Source organism: Mytilus californianus, unplaced genomic scaffold (assembly GCF_021869535.1).
Source record: "Mytilus californianus isolate M0D057914Y unplaced genomic scaffold, xbMytCali1.0.p SCAF_3, whole genome shotgun sequence".
NCBI lineage: Eukaryota > Metazoa > Mollusca > Bivalvia > Mytilida > Mytilidae > Mytilus > Mytilus californianus.
Genome location: NW_026262679.1, coordinates 20,749,706 through 20,757,894, shown reverse-complemented (window position 1 = coordinate 20,757,894; position 8,189 = coordinate 20,749,706).

The window sequence follows — 8,189 nt, the reverse complement described above, 5'->3', positions numbered from 1 at the left end:
GACAAAATAAAATTGTGACCTTGCTTATTCTGTTCCCGGGCTAAATTCTAGAACAAAATATGATGAATAGTGCATTTAGAATACAGATATTACAAAATATAACAAAAGGAATTGACTTAGTAAGACATTGGATTATAAGGCATTATTACTGTAAAAGACTTTGACAGTTCTATATAACAGATATGTCAGAGAAGTTTGTGACCGTCTGGTACAAAATATCAATAGCTTTAACATAAATTATTCTGTCAACAAAAGCTGAAAGGAATGATTGTCTTGACACCCAAGTGATAATATGTTTTGTTCAATGCCTTATAAAAATAAGGAGATGTGGTATGATTGCCAATGAGCCAAATATCCACCAAAGTTCAAATGAAGCGGATGTAAGCAATTATAGACCACCGTACGGCCTTCAACAACGAAAACAATCCACACTATATAGCTGGCTATAAAAGGTCTCAACATGATAAAATCAGAAACAATTCAATTTAGAAAACTAACGGCCTCATGTATAACAAAACAATTTACGAAAAACAAATATGACAGATATGAACCACTGAACTACAGGCTACTGACTTGGGACAGGCACATAAAGAATGTTAAACATGTTTGTTAGCGCTCAACCCTCCCCTTACCTGGAACACAACATCAACATAAGAACAAACTGTGGACGGGTATGTTCCTTTCGCCCCTTCGGATGGTATGTATATCTTCCACCTCGTTCGCTATGCGCGTGTCAGCTGCACTTGACGTGTTAGATTCCAATATTAGTAATCTATGCATAACTGGTAAATTATTTAGTCAGAGATTTCGTTACCACAAATTACTTATAACGTTTACTAAATTCTTACTTAGATACAAAAATGAGGTTTGGAAGCTTTGCTGTCCCTGTAGAAGTCTTATTATCAACGGGATATCACATCCTAATTTTTACGTTGATGTTGTTTATAGAGAATGTTAATTTAGATACGATCCATGTAAACTTATTGATTGTTTGAATAAACTAATTCTTAAAGGTTATAAAGTTAACACTGCAGTGAGCTGTATTGAGACATTTACATGTTGAATCTGAATTGTTTTTATCTGGACTTACATTGATTTTGATTTTTAATAAATTAAAAATTAAATGAAAAAAAGTGAAACGATGCAACCGAGAAAACTAACTAATTATAACAATACAATTAACGAAAAACAAATATGACAGATATGGATCAACGACAACCACTGAATTTCAGGCTCCAGGCTTAGAACCGGTACATAAAGAATGTGGCGGGGTTAAACATGTTTTTAAGCGCTCAACCCTCCCCTAACCTGGAACAGTGGTATAACAGCACAACATAAGAACACACTGTAAAAATCAGTTGCAAATGGATAAAATCAATAAATCGGTACGAAACTCAAACACAACTAACTAGAAAACAACAGACACAAAGCACCGGCATAGAGAGTACTCACAGTTATTGAAAGTCAATAACAACTAATAAATAAATCATGTTCTCCCAGACTACAGTATCAATCCAGGCAATATTAACCTTAGACGATTTCAAAATCGGAAGTTTAAACAATTGATTTCATGTTGGTCTCGCTTATTAATAATTAAATGATTCAATACAACTTAAATTGCCGAAACACGGAAATAAGATCCATCTGGTATCTCATGTGGGAATTAATTGGGGTGTGGGGATTTGTGTTTGTCAAAGTATTAGTTTACGATGTAGCCTGTGGCTTACAAGTTAATTTGATGAACAAATGTATTGATGTCATGTATTAAATCTACTATCAGAAAAAAAAATGACTTTGTGAAGTTAAACTATTCTGTTAAGATTTGTTTTCGTTTGACGCCCTTTTTGCATGGTAGAAATAAATAGATACCTGTCATTTAACAGGGTCAAAATGTCACATACGTCAAAAGGACCCCTGTTTAACCGTTGCACCCATCAAAGACATCAAATCGGCTGATTTCGAATATCTGGCTCAAATAACACGTGATAACTAAATTAATGTGAAACACATAAGCGAAATCCTTACCGACTTCTTAGCCTGGTAATCATCGTAGAGAGACATGCACCACACGCTCTCCAGGGCTTTACTTATAGTCCAAACTCCCTTGTGTTTTCAGACATTAACATTTAGGTCTTGTCTTTTGATTATGCATATTCAAAATCTATCCCCATCAAATATTCGCTAAATTTTTCATATTCTATATTTTCAATGTAAACATGCGTTTCTTGTTTAGTTCAGTACAGAAGCTAAGAAATGTTTAAAAAGAGTTATCATTGACCGTATTTTTATCATCAAACAATACAATGAGACAATAATGGATTAAACCCAATGCCTGCAGCTTTATTGGTTCATTAAAATCATATTAACAGTCGTGACTATGAATAATTGAAATAACATTCAAACGAAACCAATTTCTTAAATAAATCACCACACATGAAAATGGAAAAGAATCTTTTCTTAATAATTTGACAGAAAATAAATTGAACTAAATTGAATATAGTGACACTTTTGTGATATCTTATTTCAGGTACTTTAACTCCCGAAAGTTTTTTTCGGTTACATCATAGAGACAAATATAAATTAAATGTATACAGCTTAAAATGGTAATTTCAATGTAAATCGAAGATGAAGGCTAGACCATAGATGTATAAACGGTTTATACATCTATGGCTAGACATATGGTTCAAAAACAGCATAAGGAAACAAAAAATATTTGTAAATTCAGTCTATCAATAGTTTCTATGATCTTGAACTTTGACTCAAAAATCAATGGTGGATTTTAAAACTAGCTTTGTATAAGTTGGACATATGGTTCAAAAGATAACATCAGGAAACCGAATTTTTGACAAATTTCATTTTATCATTAGGTGCTGTCATCTTGACCTATTTACTAATGAGAGATCTTTTTTCAAACCAGGTTTGGTACAAATTGTACTTATGGTTTAAAAGAAAATATTCGAAAACCAAAGTTTTGTCCAAAAAATTTCAGCATATCAATATCCGCTGCAACCTTGAACTTTAACATAGTGACCCATAATCGTTAGGGATCTCTCTCAATCCATAGGTGATTATTAAATCAGACTGTATACAAATTGAACATATGGTTCAAAAGATAACATCAGAAAACCAAAATGTTACCCAAATTGCAGTCTATTCACAGCTGATATGATCCCAAAATCAATAAGGGTCTTCCTTACACCATTGGGCATTATCAAATAAAGTTTGGTAAGGATATTATTTAGAGCCCAAAAGATACTGTCCAGAAACCGAAATGTTGACGTCTGGATATCCTGAAATCCGAAGGTGTAATAAATAATTGTTATAAGCAGATTTCGACTTCCTCGCCACTCGGCTTAAAACTTCAATTGTACAACAAAGAAAGTTCTAATTGTTTCACATGGAAATTTCTTATGCCTTAGCACATTATTTTGGAAGAATATTAATATTTTTAAACATTATCATGTTGTTTTTTGTATAAAGACACTCATATAAACTGTAAATATTTAAACACAATTACAAATAAGAACACAAATAAATGTGAACTATTTTACGATATATTAAAGTATCTGAATGGTAAACACTCTTATTGACAATTATTCCACAAATAAAGTATTTCAAAACATTATTACATTGAAATCTTCAAATTTCGAGGTTTTCATATTTTTATTTTCAAAGATAAATGTTATTGCAAGCATTTTAAAAGTAGACTTAATTTGTTATCTTTAATTTTTGTTTACAAGAAAATTGCTTAATGTTTATCATATTTAATTGTTAAAACATTTTTAGACTTTATCTGAATTATGTTTAATCTATATCTCAACAATATGGAATAATAATAAACCAATGTATATGGGACATGCATAATTTATAAGAACTATAAGACAAATTGAATTGCTCAAAACGTATAAAAAAAATCTGTAATTTAACATAACCCCTTCGTTTTCTTTTATTTTATCAAACATGGAATTGTCGTCCTGGTTATCTACATGATATTTGACAAAGGATTGCTTATTTCTTTTACAGCTCACAATGAACAGAGAAAATGGTCAAACTGTAAAAATGAGCCAATGATTCACAAGTTATTACACATAACAGCAGTACTTTGGAAGTAGAGACGTGTAGAATATGCCATGTTTTCCTGGCGCACAGAAATTCTTGCAGCTACTCTAGGTAAGGTGCAAATGGTCGACAGCTTGGCTGTGTGGGTGTATTGATACACAGTCAAGACCGTTTCGCTGTGTGATGTATTAATACACGGTTAAGACTGTTTGGCTGTGTGGGGTGTATTGTTACACAGCCACCATTAGTTGGGAAAATGAACTCCCAAGATACATTATTTTTTAATACATTGGAACTGAAATGACTCATGCAGTAAAGAGGTTTGGTGTGCTGTAAATCCATGCTCAAACCATAATTATCATTCAAAATTGACTATTAGGTCACGAGAAAGACAATCGTTCCATTCATTATCGTACATTTCCTCAAACTAGCCAGTATATATGATCATATATGGTTATAGAATATACCTTTGAAGTTATGGACATTAGTAACTGTTGATTCCTTGTATCTGACAGTTTGTTTCCCTATGTTACTTTTGGTTGTTTAATATGTTAGGTTTCTGTCTCCTTGCATCTCTTTTAATCCATAGATATGAGATATATTTATCTCTCTTAAATAAGTAAATGTAGATTGACTACTAATATGATTATTTGAATGGATATGTGAATGTAGTTTTACAGTTACGTTTGTTTTGCTTTTCATTTATCTCTTCAATAAGGAACTAACATAATTTTAATTTTAATTCTTAAGAAAATTTTTATTTTTTAACCATGCTTCCACTAAGGCATATAGATAACATGAGGACAGTATAAGGTTTCTTTGAAGATATGGAAAATAGCTCAGGATATGAAATAAAGTGGGATATCATCCAAATAACGGAATTAATGATTATTTTTTAAGTAAAAGTAACCCCTGACCTATTAACCCCAAAAACAATAGACTTCTTCACCTTCCCATGCCATATGAAGTTCACTTCAGCAACAGATGCTTAAGCTACCAACTATCTGGAAACCATTTTAAAAATCTATTTTAAATAACCAACGATCTATTGGCCCAAAATCAATAGGATTCTCCCCATTCTCTATACATTTCATCTGTATAAGTTTTGTTCTAAACAAGCAAGGAAAACTCAACTTACCACCTGAAAACCATTTTTTAACGTTTTGTAAGTGACCTTGACCATTGGCTTATTGACCCCAAAATCATTAGGCTGCTTTTTATAAATGCGAATAAATTGCTTCGCTAAGCGCAGCTGGATACGACCGCAGATGTCCAACCATGAAAAGTTGGGGCCAAAATGGACACAATATTCACGCTTGGTACAGGTCTGAATTTGGATTGTAACTAAATTTTTGACACAGAATAACTGTAGTCAAAGAACTTCAAATTGGTTATATGATTTGAATTTATATTCAATTTTTTGCTTTTGTGCAATACACTATGTTGTTGAAAATTGACCCCCCCCCCAAAAAAAAAATTTTACCCCGGTTTTTTGCTTTTGTGCAATACACTATGCTGTTGAATATTAACCCCCCAAAAAAATATTCGAAGAAATTTTCTTTAATTTCTGAAATCTGAAATGAGAAAAATTGTCGGGCGTATGACATTTGCGCCGATTTTAAAAAGTTTCGATCCTTCATTTGCGCCGATTTGATTCTTTCATTTGCGCCGATTAAGCACAGGTAAATTACTGGTGAATGTTATTTGTTAGTTATCAATATAAAAACCTCTTCCGTTAGCCAATTGTACATATGTTATAAATTGTCAATTATAACATGTATATAACTGTTGTCCCCTGCAAATAGATTGTTGTCGTTTTCATCTGGCACATAAACTGGTGGAGGAAAATCCAAACTGTTGGTTTAAGTATACATTTTTAAACAGAGTATAAAGTCAAATCAAGTGACACTGGTAAATGGCTATCTCAATTTTTGGGCTATTATTCCTCCCCCAGATGAAATCGAGGACTGCTTCACGTTTGACATTAGGTATGAAGCATGCATTCTTAGACTACGTATTATTAAAGTATTTATATATGCTTAACTTCACGTTATTCACCTTATTTCTGGGCAGCTACACCCGTTGAAAATTGTAAGATGACGAATAACAGTCCTGAATCGTTTCATTCGCATAAATTGACTTCTATTGCTTGAAATCCTTATTTCACCTCCCCGTGGTGAGCAGGGGACAACAGCTATATACATGTTATAATTGTCAACAGAAGAGATTTATAATGATAAATAATAAATAAGAAATAACATTCACCTGTAATCTACCTGTACACAATCGGCGCAAATGCAAAACGCCTAAATTGTCCCCCCCCCCCCCCTCCAATTTTTTTCACCTCCCCCCTTTCCCTTATCCCCAAGCAAAAAAATCTTTCCCTCAAGATATGGTCAGTATCTCAATTCAAATTTCTAATGGAGTTTGCAACCATAATAACCCATTTAAATACATCATAAAAGTTTTAAAATATAAAATGATATACATAGTCATGGCTAAAATTAATATTAATTAATAGTAACTGCTAAAAATAAATTGACAGCTAATCACCTCAAGACAATCATCATTTCTTAATACATAAGTTACAAGCAGTGTAAGGGAGGTAATCAAACAGTGTTCTTTTAATTGATTTGGATTACCTCCCTTACACTGCTTTTAAATTGTCTCAATTGTCCTTTATCCAGAAAAACCCTTGTTTTTTCCCTTTTTTTGCCCCTAATTACTAATTGGTTTGAGCCATAACCCCCCATAGTCAATCCTAACCATCCCTTTGTAGTATGGAAACTTGTTGTATAATTTCAGAGAGATTCATACACTTTAACACAAGTTATTGTCTGGAAACTACAAAAATGCTTATTTGGGCCCCTTTTTGGCCCCTAATTCCTAAACAATTGGGACCATAACCCCCAAAATCAATCCCAACCTTCCTTTAGTGGTTATAAACCTTGTGTTAAAATTTTATTGATTTCTATTAACTTATACTAAAGTCATTATCCGGAAACAATCTGTCTTCGGACGACGCTGACGACGACGACGTAAAACCAATATACGACAAAATTTTTTTTAATTTTTGCGGTCGTATAAAAATGCGACTATGTGAGTAGAGCAATAATAAGAACTTGCATTTTGTTATCAGTTACATATATCTGTATGTAGATTTTCCTGTAATCACAAAAAATAATCTTGCATTTTTGTCCATTCTTCAAAACTCACAATAATAAAACGCTTCCCTGAGCGCAGCTGGATACGACCGCAGAGGTCCAACCCTGAACAGTTGGGGCGAAAATGGACACAATATTCGCACTTGATACAGGTCTGAATTTGGATTGTAATTAAATATTTGACACATAATAGGTTTCTGACACCGAATAACTGTAGTCAAAGAACTTAGAATTGGTTATATGATTTGAATTTATATTCAATTTTTGCTTTTGTGCAATACACTATGCTGATGCGAATTGACCCCCCCCCTCCACAACAAAAAAGAATTGCAAATCATCAGTCCAGATTTTGGATGAAATATGCAAAATTTAATACAGGAATGCATTTCATTTGTGCGACTTTTCACTTAATTGAAGAAAATTATTGTAATTTTATCAAATGATGATAACTGTTTTTACAAATAAAGTATATTTTACTGTTAATTATTATTTTTAAAAACTTTGCTTTATAAGGGAAGATAAATCAGATCATTTAATTTGGTATAGGAATGTACAGTAAATTTTTCGCTTTTGTCAAACAGCAAGAAAAAAAGTAGGTTACCCTGTTTTATAAGAGCTATATTTTCTCATATATATATATATATATATTTATATTCTGTCATTAAGTTATCTTCAGTTCTATTCGTAAAATAATGCTTTTTCCTAATAATATCCTTACAAGAAGTGTCAATTTTCCTAAGGTCAAGTTGACTTAATTGTTGATCTTGGTTTGCTGAGAGCTGTTCCATAAAAAAAAAAAAACATATGTGTTGAAGACCGTACTTTGACCTATAATGGTTTACTTTTATAAATTTTGACTTGGATGGAGAGTTGTCTCATTGGCACTCATACCACATCTTCTTATATCTATTGGACCCATTAAAGGTAGTTTAAAATCTCAATTATAGGTGGGGTCAAGTACAGTGA